This window comes from Haematobia irritans, chromosome 3 (genome assembly GCF_050003625.1).
Source record: "Haematobia irritans isolate KBUSLIRL chromosome 3, ASM5000362v1, whole genome shotgun sequence".
In the NCBI taxonomy this organism is placed as follows: Eukaryota; Metazoa; Arthropoda; class Insecta; order Diptera; family Muscidae; genus Haematobia; species Haematobia irritans.
In genome coordinates this window covers 124,131,197-124,148,393 of record NC_134399.1, presented here as the reverse complement: position 1 = coordinate 124,148,393, position 17,197 = coordinate 124,131,197, and the positions used below count along the sequence as shown (strand labels likewise).

General features: G+C 29.5%; 1 protein-coding gene across 4 annotated transcripts in view; it reads left to right on the top strand.

Annotated features, from left to right (window-relative positions):
• LOC142228862 (uncharacterized) overlaps positions 1 to 17,197 on the top strand; it is a 409,539-nt gene that overhangs the window by 149,927 nt on the left and 242,415 nt on the right. For 2 of the 4 annotated variants that reach the window (XM_075299394.1, XM_075299396.1), the window contains exon 2: positions 5,267 to 5,294. The gene's annotated coding sequence lies outside the window, so the exon portion shown is untranslated. Of the gene's footprint in view, positions 1 to 5,262; positions 5,295 to 17,197 lie in introns of all 4 variants that reach the window. The other 2 variants (XM_075299392.1, XM_075299393.1) reach the window with 1 other exon arrangement.

Sequence of the window (17,197 nt, the reverse complement as noted above, 5' to 3'; positions counted from 1 at the left end):
ATATATATATATATATATATCTATATATATATATATATATATATATATATATATATATATATATATATATATATATATATAGATATATATACATATATATATATATATATATATATATATATATATATTATATATATAATATATATATATATATATATATATGTATATACTTTATGGGGTCTTAGAGCAATATTTCGATCGTGGAGGGTATAAAAAAATAACACTTAAGAAGTCGAAAAATTGGTCATACATTGCTCATAAAAATTGGCTTGGACAACACTGACCCGCTAGTACAGGATAAGGGTTAAGGACGATTTCTTTAAATTAAAAATTTGTTTCTTTACTTAAATGAAAATGTGTCTTAGTTCAAAGACTTGCGAAACTTAATAAAAACAAGTAAGGAAAGTCTAAAGTCGGCCGGGGCCGACTGCACCTGCACCACTTTTTAGATCTAAATTTTCGATACCATATCACATCCGTCAAATGTGTTGGGTGCTATATATAAAGGTTTGTCCCAAATACATACATTTAAATATCACTCGATTTGGACAGAATTTGATAGACTTTTACAAAATCTGTAGACTCAAAATTTAAGTTGGTTAATGCACTAGGGTGGAACACAATTTTAGTAAAAAATATGGGAAACATTTAAATCTGAAGCAATTTTAAGGAAACTTCACAAAAGTTTATTTATGATTTATCGCTCGATATATATGTATTAGAAGTTTAAGAAAATTGGAGTCATTTTTACAACTTTTCGACTAAGCAGTGGCGATTTAATAAGGAAAATGTTGATATTTTGACCATTTTTGTCGAAATCAGAAAAACATATATATGGGAGCTATATATAAATCTGAACCGATTTCAATCAAATTTGGCACACATGACTATATTACTAATTCAACCAAATTGGGCCAAAACTCTGGCTTCTGGGGCCATATAAGTTCATATCGGGCGAAAAATATATATGGAAGCTATATCTAAATCTGAACCGATCTTAATCAAATTTGGCACAAATGACTATGCTACCAATTGTACTCCTTGTGCAAAATGTCAAGCTAATCGGGATAAAACTCTGGCTTCTGGGTCCATATAAGTGCATATCGGGCGAAAGATATATATGGGAGCTATATCTAAATCAGAATCGATTTCAACCAAATTTGGCACGCATAGCTACAATGCTAAATCTACTCCGTGTGCAAAATTTCAACCAAATTGGGTAACAACTCTGGCTTTTAGGACCATATTAGTCCATATCGGGCGAAATATATATATGGGAGCTATATCTAAATCTGAACCGATTGCAATCAAATTTGGCACACTTGACTATACTACTAATTGTACTCCTAGTGCAAAATTTCAACCAAAGTGGGCCACAACTCTGGCTTTTAGGACCATATTAGTCCATATCGGGCGAAAGATATATATGGGAGCTATATCTAAATCTGAACCGATTTCAATCAACTTTGGCACACTTGACTATACTACTATTGTATTCCTAGTGCAAAATTTCAACCAAATTCGGCCAAAAATCTGGCTTCTGGGGCTATATAAGTCCATATCGGGCGAAATATATATATGGGAGCTATATCTAAATCTGAACCGATTGCAATCAAATTTGGCACACTTGACTATACTACTAATTGTACTCCTAGTGCAAAATCTCAACCAAAGTGGGCCACAACTCTGGCTTTTAGGACCATATTAGTCCATATCGGGCGAAAGATATATATGGGAGCTATATCTAAATCTGAACCGATTTCTTCCAAAATCAATAGGGTTCTATTCTGACCCAAATTAGGAACATGTGCCAAATTTGAAGGCGATTGGACTTAAATTGTGACATAGACTTCGATCACAAAAATGTATTCACAGACAGACGGACGGACGGACGGACAGACGGACATGGTTATATCGACTCAGGGACCCACCCTGAGCATTATTGCCAAAGACACCATGTGTCTATCTCGTCTCCTTCTGGGTGTTACAAACATATGCACTAAATTATAATACCCTGTTCCACAGTGTGGCGCAGGGTATAACAATTTTAATCAAAGATTATAAACGTTCTTTTAATCAAAATTTCATTAACAATTAAAGAAATTTGTTCTTAGTATTTTGTAAATCGCTCATATTAAAATTTAGGTTGTGTAATCAATCTTCAATGTCACGTAAATATTTTTTTTGTCAGTAAAGACGTGATCATGTAAGCGTGGTCGTGGAAGCCATTTAGCTATCATTGCTTTTCGTTATTACGGTATTCTTTCTCATTTACTATAAAATTAACATCATATCATTTATAGCCATAATTAAATTTTTACTTCAATAGCGCAATAACATTTCCTATTGGAAAATGCTTTGCTATAGGCTAGAATAATTGAATATTTTCCCATTTTTTCCTTCTTGTCGTTAGATAATAAGGTTATATAAAAATTTCAAAAGATTATCAGCATTATTAACTAATTATTACAATTTCGTTAAAATGTTTTCACTATAATTCCGCTTGTTTCGTGGTACATTTTTTTTTTCAATATATAAATTGAAAATTGTATTTGAAATATACAATTATCAAGTTTGTGCCTTAAGTCTTTCGTTTCATTGATAACATCCATTAGGGACGTCATCACATAGTAAAATTTCACCATTTACCCAAAGCGTGCAACAGCACACTAACTATTAAGCAGTCATTAGCATTTGTTTTTCTTAGTTCACCCTATCCACATGAAACCTTAATCATGTGGTTAATAATCGTATTGCCTCCATTAATTTTCATCACACACTTGAAAGTTCAACGCCCACTAGATCACGAGAAAATACATGGTACAAAAAATATATATAAAGAAAAATCTATTGAAAAGTCCGCAATGATTATTTAAAGTTTCTTTTTCTTGTTTTATCGTTTCATTTTACTACCACAGCTCGTGCCCAAAATTTGAGGTTGAATGTTTTCCCTATTCAGGTCTTTTCTTTTGACGATGGCAAAGTAAAATCGATGTAGGAGTGCAACAAACACTTAGCAGTAATTTAAAACAATTTGTATTTTTTTTTGTTGGTTAGTTTAGGTACTTAAAATACAAATACTAAATGTGGGATTATGTTTTTACAGGAACATTTTATTAAAGAAATCGTCTTTAAATTCTATGACTGTTTGTATCTTGACTTTGAAAATAAAAACAAGTATATACGGCCGTAAGTTCGGCTAGGTAAAAGCTTATGTACCCACCACCATAGATTGCGTAGAAACTTCTCTAAACACTGCCATGCACAATCGAATCACTTCGGTTGCGGTAACGCTTGTCGATGGCAAGGTATCTTAAAACCTTCTAACACCGCCTTCTAAATTGTAAGTAAGTCCATACGTGTTATATATTAAATTAAAAAAGACCGAATAAATACGTATATAATTCAGTTTGACAAAATTTTCTATAGAAATAAAATTTTGACAAAATTTTCTATAGAAATAAAATTTTGACAAAATTTTCTATAGAGATAAAATTTTGACAAAATTTTCTATAGAAATAAAATTTTGACAAAATTTTCTATAGAAATAAAATTTTGGCGAAATTTGCTATAGAAATGAAATTTTAACAAAATTTTCTATAGAAATAAAATTTTGACAAAATTTTCTATAGAAATAAAATTTTGACAAAATTTACTGTAGAAATAAAATTTTGACAAAATTTTCTATAAAAATAAAATTTTCTATAGAAATGAAATTTTAACAAAATTTTCTATAGAAAGTAAATTTTAACAAAATTTTCTATAGACATAATTATAGACCGATGTGGACCAATTTTTGCATGGTTGTTAGAGACCATATACCAACACCACGTTCCAAATTTGAACCGGATCGGATGAAATTTGCTTCTCTTGTGGCTCCGCATGCCAAATCGGTTTATATGGGGGCTATATATAATTACGGACCGATGTGGACCAATTTTTGCATGGTTGTTAGAAACCGTATTCCAACACCATGTACCAAATTTCAATCGGATCGGAAGAAATTTGTTCCTCTAAGAGGATCCGCAAACCAAATCTGGGGATCGGTTTATATGGGAGCTATATATAATTATGGACCGATATGGACCAATTTTTGCATGGTTGTTAGAGAGCATATACTAATATCATGTACCAAATTTGAGCCAGATCGGATGAAATTTGCTTCTCTTAGAGGCTCCGGAGATCAAATCTGTGGATCGGTTTATATGGGGGCTATATATAATTATGGACTGATATGGACCAATTTTTGTATGGTTCTGAGAGCCCATATACCAACACCACGTACCAAATTTCAATCGGATCGGAAGAATTTTGTTCCTCTAAGAGGATCCGCAAACCAAATCTGGGGATCGGTTTATATGTTATATGTTTATATATATAATTATGGACCGATATGGACCAATTTTTGCATGGTTGTTAGAGACCATATACTAACTCCACGTACCAAATTTCAATCGGATCGGATGAATTTTGTTCCTATAAGAGGCTCCGGAGGTCAAATCTGGGGATCGGTCTATATGATGGCTATATATATTTATGGACCGATATAGATCAATTTTTGCATGGTTGTTAGAGACCATATACTCACACCATGTACCAAATTTCAGCCAGATCGAATGAAATATGCTATTCTTATAGGCTCCGGAGTTCAAATCTGTGGATCGGTTTATATGTGGGCTATATATAATTATGGACCGATATTGAACAATTTTTGCATGGTTGTTAAAGACCATATACTTACACCATGTACCAAATTTCAGCCAGATCGAATGAAATATGCTGTTCTTATAGGCTCCGCAAGCCTAATCTGGGGATCCGTTTATATGAGGACTATACGTAAAAGTGGACCGATATGGCCCATATGCAATACCGTCCGACCTACATAAATAACAACTACTTGTGCCAAGTTTGAAGTCGATAGCTTGTTTCGTTGGGAAGTTAGCGTGATTTCAAAAAACGGACGGACGGACGGACATGCTCAGATCGACTCAGAATTTCACCCCGACCCTGATTATATATACTTTATGGGGTCTTAGAGCAATATTTCGATGTGTTCCAAACGGAATGACAAAGTTAATATACCTCCCATCCTATGGTGGAGGGTATAAAAATTTAAAACGGCCAAAATAATTTGCAGGACATCGATAATTCCTGCACAATTTATATGGATAGGTTGATTATTTGCTGATTCTATACATTAACATACTCATATATTAATGTGTTTATGTTAATAATTCAATAACGTTTTTTTATTTGTTTCAGATAGCTGTCATATGAATGGATTAGTAATCAACGTAAGTTAATAATCTCATTTACCTTCCTATCATAAATTAAGTACGAGCTGGAACTCCATATCAGGGTAATTAAAATATTACAATAAATTGTTTTTGCCAAAATGAACGTGGAGAAGACAGCGCAATGTTTCCTACAATAGTACTTTGATAAAATATATGTGGTAACAGTACAACAAAGTATTTAAATAAATTTGATTGTAATCCTAAAATAATACAAGTCGTGAATCTCTTATTAAAAGTAGTTTGAATTTAACACAAATACATTTTTTTAATAGAGGGTCATAATAACGAAACCAAAATTTGCCACATAAACTCTTATGAATACGACTTGGCTTTAAGTGTCTTAACAATACATTTTCCTTTCACCAAAAAGCTTTCCACAAACAAATTATGCTCAAATTTAAATCGTTCATTTATCTAATTCATTAGGAAGTCATCACATATTTAAAACGAAGCAAACCCACAAACCAACATCACCAATGTTTGGACAAACAATTGAACTGAAGAAAGAAATACAAAACAGAAAAATATCATTAAACTGTGAATAGAAAGTAAACCAGCAACATAAGGGTAATTCACCAATATAATATGACATCAAGAAAATGAAAACCAAGAAATGACTTGAAAAAGTCATATGCCTGTCTTGGTAACACATTTATGACACATTTTTCTCTCCCAGTTTCAGGCTTCCGTCTACGCGTTTCATTTGCGTTTGCATTTGCATGCACATGCATATCAATGTCATTTGAATTCGTCTCAAGTTTGACATCGTGTTTGGCATAATTTCTGTCAGACATTTATTAAATGAAAGATATGGATAAAATTGAAATACAGCGTGCATTTGAGTTGCTAGACAGCGTTCGGCTCTCTTTTCACTTTCTCATTTTTATGTGTTAAAGTTCCACTTAATGGAACGGAATACTGATATATGTGAACTCAAGCTGAAATATTTACAAGTATCGAGTACAAATTTCTTCTTCACTAATAGTTATTGCATAATAAACTACGATAATATGTGAGTAAAGCAAAGTGTATAGCTAGACCGACTGTGGTCGTCAAAACCTTCGATATATGTTACACATAAAACAAAAGACTTAGACAACAAACTCTGTTGCCTCAGTCAGTGAAAGATGATCGCGGCATAATTTCATTTATTTTTGAATTTCTTGCGGTTTTATTTTTATTTATTCTTGTCACATATTTGGCTAACCAATATTTTATGTAATTTGATAATTGTTCACAAACAAATAAAAATCCTAATAGGTGTCGTCTGGCAAAGAAAAAGTTGAAACCTATACCCGTGTAACTTTTCTGTTTATGCTTTTTTTATATATTCCTCCGCTAGAAAAAAAGTTGCTGATTAAAGGTAAATAGAGGATTAGGAAGTTTGGTTTAAAATAGTATAAACATTTTATAAAAAAAACTTATACTGAAATAAATGTGATAACTTACAGCAAAAGAGAACTACTTGCACGAAATTAGATAGCTTGAAATTTAGTTCACTAAAGTATTCGCTTTTTAGTAACCACAAAACAATGGATTCAAAATTACATATAGTTCCCATATACATCTACGTGTTGGTTCAGTAATTAAATACAGAATAAGTGTCTACGGCCGAATGTTCGGCCGCTACAACTTCCAAACAATGCCATTCACAATCGAACTACTTCTGTTGTGACAAAAGTTCTCGATGACAATGTATCTTAGAACATCTCAACATTGTTTTCTAAATTATAAGTTCTGCTATAAGAGTATATAGCTGATAAAAACGGGTTAAGTTCATCCATATTTTGTTGTTGAGTTAATCCACGTCGGAATTTGTAAAAAATAACAGCACGATTTTGTAAATATTTTGTTTCTATAGGATTATTTTTTTCAAAGTTTTACTTTTATAGGATTTTTTTCAAAATTTTATTTCTACAGAAAATTTTGTCAACATTTTATTTCTATAAAAATTTTTTCAAAATTTTATTTCTATAGAAAATTTTGTCAAAATTTTATTTCTATAGAGAATTTTAATTTAATAGAAAATTTTATTTCAATAGAAAATTTTGTCAAAATTTTATTTGTATAGAAAATTTGTCAAAATTTAATTTCTATAGCAAATTTTGCAAAAATTTTATTTCTATAGCAAATTTTGTAAAAATTTTATTTCTATTGAAAATTTTGTCTAAATTTTGTTTCTTTAGAAAATTTTGTCAAAATTTTGTTTCCAACAAAAAAAATTTGTCAAAATTTTATTTCTATTGAAAATTTTGTCAAAATTTTATTTCTATAGAAAATTTTGTCCATATTTTATTTCTATAGAAAATTTTGTCAAAATTTTATTTCTATAGAATATGTTGTTAAAATTTTACTTCCATAGAAAATTTTCTCAAAATTTTACTTCTATAGAGAATTTTATCACAATTTTATGTCCTTAGAAAATTTTGTCAAAATTTTATTTCTATAGCAACTTTTGTCAAAATTTTATTTCTATAGAAAACTCTAACAAACCAATATAAAATTTTGACAAAATTTTCTATATATTAGAAATTTTTAGAAATCTTGTTTTTCGTGCAGGGTAATAGAAAATTTTATCAATATTTTATTTCTATAGCAACTTTTGTCCAAATTGTATTTCTATAGAAAAATCTGACAAACACATTTTGACAAAATTGTAATATCTATTAGTAATTTTTAAAAATCTTATTTTTCGTGTTGGGTAATAGAACATTATGTCAAAATTTTATTTCTATAGACAAATTTGTCACAATTTATTTTCTATAGAAAAATTTGTGAAAATTTATTTTCTGTAGAAAATGTTGTCAAAATTTTATTTGTATAGAAAATTGTGTTAAAAAAATTTGGCCAATATTTTATTTCTATACAACAACATTTTATTTCTATAAAAACTTTTTCAAAATTTTATTGCTATAGAAAATTTTATCAAAATTTTATTTCTATAGAGAATTTTATCAAAATTTTATTTCTATAGAAAATTTTGTCAAAATTTTATTTGTATAGAAAATTTGTCAAAATTTAATTTCTATAGCTAATTTTGCAAAAATTTTATTTCTATAGAAAATTTTGTAACAATTTTATTTCTATTGCAAATTTTGTCAAAATTTTATTTCTTTAGAAAATTTTGTCAAAATTTTATTTCTATAGAAAAATTTGTCAAAATTTTATTTCTATTGAAAATTTTGTCAAAATTTTATTTCTATAGAAAATTTTGTCCATATTTTATTTCTATAGAAAATTTTGTCAAAATTTTATTTCTATAGAAAATTTTGTCAAAATTTTATTTCTATAGAAAATGTTGTTAAAATTTTACTTCCATAGAAAATTTTCTCAAAATTTTACTTCTATAGAGAATTTTATCACAATTTTATGTCCTTAGAAAATTTTGTCAAAATTTTATTTCTATAGCAACTTTTGTCAAAATGTTATTTCTATAGAAAACTCTAACAAACTTAAATAAAATTTTGACAAAATTTTCTATATATTAGACATTTTTAGAAATCTTTGTCAAAATTTTATTCCTATAGAAAATGTTGTTAAAATTTTACTTCTCTAGAAATTTTTCCCAAATTTTACTTCTATAGAGAATTTTATCACAGTTTTATGTCTTTAGAAAATTTTATCAAAATTTTATTTCTATAGCAACTTTTGTCCAAATTGTATTTCTATAGAAAAATCTGACAAACTAAAATAAAATTTTGACAAAATTTTAATATCTATTAGAAATCTTTAAAAATCTTATTTTTCGTATTGGGTAAAAAAACATTTTGTCACAATTTTATTTCTATAGAAAAATTAGTCATAATTTATTTTCTATAGAAAAATTTGTCAAAATTTATTTTCTGTAGAAAATGTAATTTTGTTAAGAAAATTTGGCCAATATTTTATTTCTATACAACATTTTTTCAAAAGTTTATTTCTATAGAAAATTTTGTGAAAAGTTTATTTCTATAGAAAATTGTGTCTTAATTTTATTTCTGTAGAAAATTTTGTCCAAATTTTATTTCTATAGAAAATTTTGTCAAAATTTTATTTCTATAGAAAATTTTTCAAAATTTTATTTCTATAGAAAATGTTTCAAAATTTTATTTCTATAGAAAATGTTCTCAAAATTTTATATCTATAGAAGATGTTAGCAAATTTTTTTTTCTATAGCAAATTTTGTCAAAATTTTATTTCTATAGAAATGTTCTCAAAATTTTATGTCTATAGAAGATTATAGCAAAATTTTATTTCTATAAAAATTTTGTCTAAATTTTATTTCTATAAAAATTTTGTCAAAATTGTATTTCTATAGATTTAATCTTTATAGAAAATTTTGTCAAAATTTTATTTTTATAAAAAATTTTCTCAAAATTTTATTTCTATAGAAAATTTTTCAAAATTTTATTTCTATAGAAAATGTTTCAAAATTTTATTTCTATAGAAAATGTTCTCAAAATTTTATATCTATAGAAGATGTTAGCAAATTTTTTTTTCTATAGCAAATTTTGTCAAAATTTTATTTCTATAGAAATGTTCTCAAAATTTTATGTCTATAGAAGATTATAGCAAAATTTTATTTCTATAAAAATTTTGTCTAAATTTTATTTCTATAAAAATTTTGTCAAAATTGTATTTCTATAGAAAATTATGTCAATTATTTTTTATAGAATATTTTGTCAAAATTTTATTTCTACAGAATTTTTTATATATTCAATATCTTTAGAAATCTTATTTTTCGTGTTGGGTCGTAGAAAATATCAAAATTTTATTTCTATAGAAAACTTTTTCAAAATTTTATTTCTATGGAAAATGTTGTCAAAATTTTATTTGTATAGAAAATTTTGTTTTAATTTTATTTCTGTAGAAAGCACATAGTCGTTCAATAAAGACTTATTGATATTCTGAAACCGAAACTCAAAATTTCAATAGGGATTTTGTCAATATTTTATCTCTATAGAAAATTTTCTCACAATTTTATTTCTATAAAATATTTTCTCAAAATTTTATTTCTATAGAAAATCTTGTCAACATTTTATTTCTATAGAAAATTTTCTCAAAATTTTATATCTATAGAAGATTTTATCAAAATGTTATTTCTATAGAAAATTTTGTCAAAATTTTATCTTTATAGAAAATTTTGTCAAAATTTTATCTTTATAGAAAATTTTGTCAAAATTTTACTTTATAAAAAAATTTTATTTCTATAGAAGATTTTCTCAAAAATTTATTTCTATAGAGAATGTTCTCTAAATGTTATATCTATAGAAGATTTTAGCAAAATTTTATTTCTATAGCAAATTTTGTCAAAATTTTATTTCTATAGAAAATTATGTCAATTATTTTTCTATAGAATATTTTGTCAAAATTTTATTTCTATAGATTTTTTTTTTTTTGTAAATTTTATTTCTATAAAAATTTTGTCAAAATTCTATTTCTTTTGTTTTTTATTGGTGGTTTGTTCTTCACTCATATTGTTTTGTTTTCTGCTTAAAACCATGCGTTGATTAAACTGCAAGAGTAGCTTAACCAACAGAGGAAAAGTATATCTGTCAAATTTATTTGGGCAAAGCCCAAGATGAATGGACGGACAGAAATTTTAATTTTTTTTTTAATGTTGCCAGAAATGCATTCATATTGAACTTCGTAAGCCCTTTAGTGGTACAGTTTTGCAATTTGGAATTCGATTTTTGTCTTAAAAACTAGGAAATTTGGAATTCAATTTTTGTTCAATAAAAGCTAGGAATTTTTCTTTATCGAATGAAAACAAGTTTACTTTGTCTTATAAAAATCAAACTTAATGCTAGAAATTTTTCACTAGAATATATGTATGTCATGCGAATTTCACAAAATTTTAGACAATTTTTTTGGACTTAATTATTATTTTTTTTTCACTTGTTAAAGAAATTTTCGTAGTTTGAAAAAAAAGATAGGTTTTAAACAATAGCAAAAATGTCATTACTGCCATACGGAGTTCAAAGTGGGTGCATTATTTGTTAAAATGTATGCTTCATTTGTGTATAATTTGTCCTTTTTAGTTTATTTAATTAACGTATACAAACAATTATTAAAGTCAAGAAAACCTTCTCCACGAACTAAAATAGAATTTAATTAGCTGTAGTGTCATATAGGATTCATTTTTTTTCAGTGTAGGTTCAATATTTTTGCTATTACTTTGTCATAAATTTACTGAATTGATTGCGCTTAACTACAAACTGACCTTTAATCCAACTGACACAATTACACATCGATAGTTGCTAACGAGTTAGATATTTTTTCATCCAATTATGAGTCAGTTTTATGACTTTCGTTCTAACTTCAAAAGAAAAACCTTTGAACCACCTCGTTCTGTTTTTGGGGGGCAATCGATATAAATCGAATCATAATTCAAATATAGCATTTCAATAAAATAAAATTTAATTACCTATACACCCTCAAATTTGTCTGCATGTATGTGTAGATAGATGAACATGAATCAAAGTGGGTGGGTGGTATGCTATGTGAGTATATGCCATGGATGGACGGACTAAGGCATTGTTTATTGTGTCTTAATATTAGGCACACCTTTGATAGACTCTCATAAGACTTGGAGAAAAAAATGCTAGTACTTACAAATCTCCTCAGAATTTTCTTACAACAAATGTAGTTTATGGTCAAAATGTGGTTGGAATGATATATGACATTATAAATATATGCATGGCATACAAATAAATTATCTACCTACCGCATTGTGTCACTCGAGCGATTGGGTTTTCTTTTTTTTTTCAAAGAGCAGAATCCCGCTCTTCAAAAGAATTGTTTGTCTTTGCATTAAATTTGGTTATAAAGACCTTGACAATCTGTATTGATTTTTTTTCTGTATACATTTTTACGTTTTTTTTTCTCTTTTACCATAAAATGTCATCACTATTCATTGAGGCAGAACATAATTTTTTCAAACCCACAATTCAATGCAAAATATGAAATATTAACCTTTAAGCATTCAATACAAATTTGCATTGGGTAACAATCATTAAAATTGTTTATCATTGGGTTTTTTTTATTTATGAGGAAGGAGTTACCGTTTGTTTGTGTCAACCATTAAAACCAAAAAGATTTTTTTTCAATTTTATTTCAATATTTACGTTATATCATAATTCACCACAGTATGTCAAAAAAGCAACGGAATTTTCATTAAAAAAACCTCTCTAAAAAGTGCTACATTTTTCGTGACTTTATTGTCGATAAGAAAGACATTTTTCACCCATAAATGTATCATACAAACGGGAGGCATAATCACGTTTCTCTACAGAATTCTGTCAATTTTTGTTTTTTAGTTATTCCATTTTTTGATGATTTACATTGATCGCATGCCATAAATGTTATTAATGGTAAACATTTATACATTAACCATTATTTATTATTGGCTGAATATCGAAAAATGGTTTTACGATTTTGTTGATCTCTTTGTTTTACCACCACCTCTTTGAGAAAACAAAAGACTTAAGACACAATCTCATTATGAATGATGTGTGAGCTTATGATCTATGTCTGACAAATTTACATTGTTCTCCTAAAAGGTTAGATAATTGAAAACGTTTTGTTGGTAACTGTAATTGGATAAAATTTAAACTATTGTCAAGTCAATTAATAGTGTGTTATGCGAACAATGTGTTCTATTGTCTATAGATTTAAAAAAAAAATGGATCAATACGTTATACTTTTACAAAAGGTTATTTCGATATATACGAAATTTATAGTGCAAACAAGAGAATGACTAATTGGACCATACTCTGTGTATAACATAGGAATTATATTTTTGTTTATTTATTTTGCTTTGAAGAACATTTACGTAGAAAAAGTAAACTGGAAAAAAATTAATTAAGAAAGAAAACTGATGAGTCCCAAATCGTTAGCACAGTAACCACGCTGTAAGTCATTCATACTATTTTTGAAAATTGTAAAAATTTACGAAAATTTTCTTCTGCTCCACAGCAAACAAGTGTCGCGAAAAAAGTAATGAAAATTTTGGTTTTGGAGCCAGTAGTGCTGCAGAAATTGGCGTAGACGCGATGAATTTAACATGGGCTGGTCATAGGTCGGTTGTTCACCGTATCTACAGCCGTTGTACTGAATTTGCATCACTTCTTAAGGTGTGATCCGAGTTCAAAGTTTTGGATGTGAATTTATACATTTTGAGATATTTTTAATGCATTCTAATGCTTGTCTGAAACGTGACCTGAAATATTTTCAAAAATTAGCAATTTCTATACCCTGCGCCACACTGTGGAACAGGGTATTATAACTTAGTGCATACACACAAAAAAGTTTTTTTCTGATTCAATCACGAAATTAATTGATCCAATTAATTCTTTAATTGAAATGTCTTCAATCACAGAAATGATAGTATCAATTAAAAAATTAATTAACAGTCAATTAAAAAATTAATTGATTCAATTAAATATGTAATTGATACTATTAATTTGTGTGATTGATTTTTATTTCAATTAAAAAATTTTTTGAATCAATTAAATTTTTAATTGAATATTTTTTAAAACTCAATTAAGATTTTAATTGGAAAAATTTTCGTGAAATTTTTTTCTGTGTATGTTTGCAACACCCAGAAGGAGACGAGATAAACATATGGTGTCTTTGGCAATATTGTTCAGGGCGACCACTGAGTCGATCTAGCCATGTCCGTCCGTCCGTCTGTCTGTAAACACATTTTTATAATTAAAGTTTAGGTCGCATTTTAAGCCCAATCGACTTCAAGTTTGGCACAAGTATGTGTTTTGGGTCAGAATAGAAGCCTATTGAATTTGAAGAAATCGGTTTAGTTTTAGATATAACTCCCATATATGTCTTTCGCCCGATACCTACTAATATGGCCCCAGAGGCCAGAATTTCAGCCTGATTTGCTTTAAAGTTTGCACAAGGAGTGCAAGTGATAGTGTCGTAAAGTGTGCCGTATTTGGTTGAAATCGGTTCAGATTTAGATATACCTCCCATACACACATATGGTCAAAATAATAAGTACACGTTGTCATTTTTTTTTTCTTTGTCCTAACTTAAACATATTTTTTAATTTGGTGTAACTACGTCATGTAACTAAAGTTCAATATTGGCAGCACCGATTCAATAAGAAAAAAAACGCAAAAATGTCATTATTTTTGTTTCCTGTGTTCTCTTTGAGATGAAGCGTTTTATTTGATTGGTCAAAAAAAACACAAAAAAAAACAAGTATATACGGCCGTAAGTTCGGCCAGGCCGAATCTTATATAACCTCCACCATGTATTGCGTAGAAACTTCTATGAAAGACTGTCATCCACAATGGAATTACTTGGGTTGTGTTATCTTAAAACTTCTTAACATAGTTTTCTAAATTGTGAGTTAGTTCATACGTGGTATATACTAGACAAAAAAGGTATGTATAGGTAAGTCTACAAATCGATTCGTAACGATATGTACTTTTGCACGGTACGTAGAGAGCCAGAATTGAAATATGGGGGTCGCTTATATGGGGGCTATATAAAATTATGAACTTGATATGGACCATTTTTTGTGTGATTGCGGATCGATTTATTTGAGGGCTATATATAACTATAGACCGATATGGACCTAGTTAGGCATGGTTGTTAACGCCCATATACTAGCACAATGTACCAAATTTCAACTGACTCGGATCAATTTTGCTCCTCCAAGTGGCTCCAAAACCAAATCTCGGGATCAGTTTATATGGGGGCTATATATGATTATGGACTGATATGGACCCCCTTTGGCGTGGTTGCTAAATATCATATACTACCAACACGTACCAAATTTCAAGCAGATCGGATGAATTTTGCTTCTCCAAGAGGCTCCAAAACCAAATCTCGGGATCGGTTTATATGGGGGTTATATATAATTACTAGCGTAACCCGGCCCGCTTCGCTGCGCCTTCCAAAGCGTATTTGTAGGAATATTTTGCATTAAGTTAGTCAACCATATCCTTCGTGCTGAAAACAAATTCGAAAAGATTTGAATTCTTTCAAACAAATCCGACTACGTGCTTTTTCGTTTATAGATACAAATACGACGGATATGCATATGTAAAACGATTCGTCTTAAAAAATGTCGGGGAGAGGGTGTACCCTTTCCCCAAACTTTCAATTTAAGAAAAAAAAAAACGGACAAAAGGGAACCCTCTCCCCACCTTCGCACCACTCCGACCTGATATCGGACTATCACAACTACTCAATGCTCCCTATAAATTCTGTCGAAGTAAATCGACAATGTTTATTTCAATTTTCCCCTTCCCCAACCAGATATCGGAAAATCATATACCAATTTAAAAATCATGTATAAATTTAATCACCTCCTCCCACGTTCCCTGTAAATTTCAAGTAGATCGGCGATGTTTAAATTTTGCTCTATTGTTTTAAAGAGACGTCATTTTCCCCGATACAATATCGACAAACACCGTAGTGAGTAGCACCCCTAACCTTCCCCGAAAATTCTTTAAACTTTCAAGGAAGGTTGTGTCTTCGTTCATAACCTTCCTCCACTGCCTTTGTAAATTTCAAGAAAACTTTTTTTTTTGAAGTTTTAGAGGAGGACCTACTCCCCGACCAAATATCGAAAAGTGATGTAGCGTATCTTTTGTAAACGTCCCAGAAAATGTAAAGCAAATTATAAGCCTAAAGGGGCGACCTCTCTTCCATTCAAATATCACAAAATCAGGTATCAACTTCCCCCGTCCACATATGAAATCATCAGGTACCCCATATTAATTCCATGACCAGGTGTCAAAAAATGAGGTACCCTATTTTCACCACATGAACGCCCCCTACGATCTCTGAAAGTTTCAAGTAAATCGGATCAGCCGTTTCGGAGCCAACTCGGTACATACAAACAAACAATCAAACAAACAAACAAACAAATAAACAAACATAGATTGAATTTTATATATATAGATGGACTGATACGAACCAATTCCTGCATGGTTGTTGGATACCATATACTAACATCACGTACCAAATTTCAACCGAATCGGATGAATTTTGCTTCTCCAAAAGGCACCGGAGGTCAAATCTGGGCATCGGTTTATATGGAGGCTAAATATAATTATGGATTGATATGAACCAATTCCTGCATGGTTGTTGAATACCATATACTAACATCACGTACCAAATTTCAACCGAATCGGTTGAATTTTGCTCTTCCAAGGGGCTGTGGAGGCCAAATCTGGGGATCGGTTTATATGGGGGCTATATATAACTATGGACCGATTTCGACCATTTTTTGCATGCGTGTTTGAGACCATTTATTAACACCACGTAGCAAATTTCAACTGAATCAGATACATTTTGGTCTTCCAAGATTTATATATAATTATGGATCGATGTGGACCAATTTTTGCATGGTTGTTAGAGATCATATGCTAACACCATGTACCAAATTTCAGCCGGATCGGATGAAATTTGCTTCTCTTAGAGGATAAACAAGCCAAATTTGGGGTCCGTTTATATGGGGGCTATACGTAAAAGTGGACCGATATGGCCCATTTGCAATACCATTCGACCTACATCAATAACAACTAATTGTGCCAAATTTCAAGTCGATAGCTTGTTTCGTTCGGAAGTTAGCGTGATTTCAACAGACGGACGGACGACTCAAAATTTCACCACGACCCAGAATATATATACTTTATGGGGTCTCAGAGCAATATTTCGATGTGTTACAAACGGAATGCCAAAGTTAATATACCCCCATCCTATGGTAGAGGATATAAAAATTGAATTAAAGAACTTCCTGTGTAGCTAAAATATAGACCATCATTGGGAGGATATTTCGAAGTGCCCTTAGAACTTCAAAATTTTTTTGCTGGATTTAGTTAGCATTGAATTTATATGTACTATCATTGGAATTTATACCCACGTTTAGTTCATAAATATTTTGG